This window comes from Bison bison, unplaced genomic scaffold (assembly GCF_000754665.1).
Source record: "Bison bison bison isolate TAMUID 2011002044 unplaced genomic scaffold, Bison_UMD1.0 scf7180017864079, whole genome shotgun sequence".
Taxonomy (NCBI): domain Eukaryota; kingdom Metazoa; phylum Chordata; class Mammalia; order Artiodactyla; family Bovidae; genus Bison; species Bison bison.
In genome coordinates, this window is record NW_011494651.1 from 1,059,297 (window position 1) to 1,061,932 (window position 2,636).

Consider the following 2,636-nt stretch of genomic DNA (forward strand, 5'->3'; position numbering starts at 1 on the left):
GGGGAAAAAAAAAAGATACAGAACTTCCCTGGTGGTCCAGAGGTTAAGTATCCACCTGTCAGTGCAGGGTCCTATCCCTGGTCTGGGAAGATCCCACCTGCGTCTGGGCAACTAAGCTCAGGGACCACGACTGCTGAGCCCTCGCATCCGGGAGCTCATGCTCTGCAACTTGAGAAGCCAGCGCAGTCGAAGCCTGAGCACCGCAACTGGAGAGCAGCCCCTGCTCGCCACCAAGGCAGAAAGCCCGCATGCAGCAACGAAGACCCAGCACAGCCGAAAAGTAAATGCATAAATAAAACGTTTAGAAAAGAAAAGAAAGAAGATACAGAACTCCTCCATCACCACAAGGCTTCCTCCTGCTGCCCCATTCATGACCTCCCCCCAAAGCTCTGGTAATCACTGATCTATTCTCTCCAACTCCGCAAGTCTGTCTTTTAAAAAATACTGTATACGTGGAATCATGGTGCATATACCCTTTTGGGAAAAATTTTTTTTTCTTTTTTGCAGCAGCATAATTCCCTTGAGGTCTGTCCAGGCTGTTGCAGGTATAAACAGCACATTCCTTTTTATTGCGGAATACGGTCCCGTGATGTAAACAGGTCAGTTTGTGCATCTGTTCTCCCACTTGAAGCACAGTTTGTTTGTTTCCAGGTTTTAGCTGTTGTGAATACAGTTGCTCTGAACATTTACGTCACGTTCTTACCCGAACATAATTTTAATTTTTCTGGGATGAAGACCTAAGTGCTGTTGCTGGATTGCATGGGAAGTGCATGTCTACTTTGAAAAGAAATCACCAAACTATCTTCCAGAGAAGCCAGAAACCATTTTACAATCCCACCAGCAGAGTACGGGTGACCAGTTTCTGCACGTCCTCACCAGCACTTGGTGTTAACATATATTTTTTTAAATTAGCCACTCTGACAGGTGTGCAGTGGCTGAACACCGTCACATTCCCACCCCTGGTGTGAGAGCTCCTTGGCAGCACTTGGTATGGTCAGGCTTTTAAATGTTGGCTCTTCTGTACAAACAGCTCATGGAGCTCAATATCAAAAAAACAGACAACCCAATTAAAAACTGGGCCGAGGACCTAAATCAACATCGCTCCAAAGAAGACACAAAGACGGCCAAGAAGCCAAAGAAAAGATGCTCAACATTGTTAATTATTGAAAGTGAAAGTGCTAGCTGCTTTTTGCAACCCCATGAACTGTAGCCTGCCAGGATCCTCCGTCCAGGGAATTCTTCAGGCAAGAATACTGTAATGGGTAGCCATTCCCTTCTCTAGGGGATCTTCTGACTCAGGGGTTGAACCCGGGTCTCCTGTATTGCAGGCAGATTCTTTACTGTCTGTAATTATTAGAGAATGCAAATCAAAACTACAAAGTGGTATTATCTCACACCAGTCAGAGCAGTCATCATCAAAAAATCTATAAACAATAAAAGCTGGAGAAGGTGCAGAGAAAAGGGAACCGTCATGCACTCCTGGTGGGAGTGTAAATGGATACGACCACTGTGAAGAGTGTGGAAGTTCCTTAAAAAGTAAAAGCAGGACTCTCGTTTGAGCCAGCAATCCCACTACTGGGCTTATATCTTGAGGAAATCGTAATTCAAAATGACACATGCACCCCTATATTTACACTAGCAGTATTTACAATAGACAGGACGTGGACACAGCCTACATATCCAACAACAGAGGAGTGGATAAAGAAGCTGTGGTGCATACACACAGTGGAACATTACTCAGCCAGAAAAAGGAATGACACTGGGTCATTTGTAGACACGCGGGTAAACCCTGAGATTGTCATACCAAGTGGAGTAAGTGAGAAAGAGAATACTGTATATTAACGCATGTATGTGGCATCTAGAAAAATGGTACAGACATAGGGAACAGACATGTGGACCCAGAGGGGGAAGGGGAGGGTGAGACGAAGCTTAGGATTGAAGATACACACTCCCACATGTGAAATAGACAGCTAGCGGGAAGCCGATGTATGGCACAGGGAGCCCAACTAGGTGGTCTGTGATGACCCAGAGGGGTGGGAAGGGATAAGGGAGGGAGGTCCAAGAGGGAGGGGGTGTGTGCATACACGTGGCCGATTCCCTGGGTTGTACAGCAGAAACTACAGCAACATCGTGAAGCAATTTTACTCCTCCCCAAAGACACTGGCTCTTTCATACTGTTCATGGGCTTCTCAAGGCAAAAATACTGAAGTGGTCTGCCATTCCCTTCTCCAGCGGACCACGTTTTGTCAGAACACTCCACCATGACCCGTCCGTCTTGGGTGGTCCTACGCGGCAGGGCTCATAGTTTCATTGAATTAGACAAGGGAAAAGGAGTATGTCAAGGCTGTATATTGTCACCCAGCTTATTTAACTTATATGCAGAGTACCTCATGAGAAACACTGGGCTGGAGGAAGCACAAGCTGGAATCAAGATTGCCGGGAGAAATATCAATAACCTCAGATCTGCAGATGACACCACCCTTATGGCAGAAAGTGAAGAGGAACTAAAGACCCTCTTGGGGAAAGTGAAAGAGGAGAGTGAAAAAGTTGGCCTAAAGCTCAACATTCAGAAAACTAAGATCATGGCATCTGGTCCCATCATTTCATGGGAAACAGATGGGGAAACAGTGGAAACA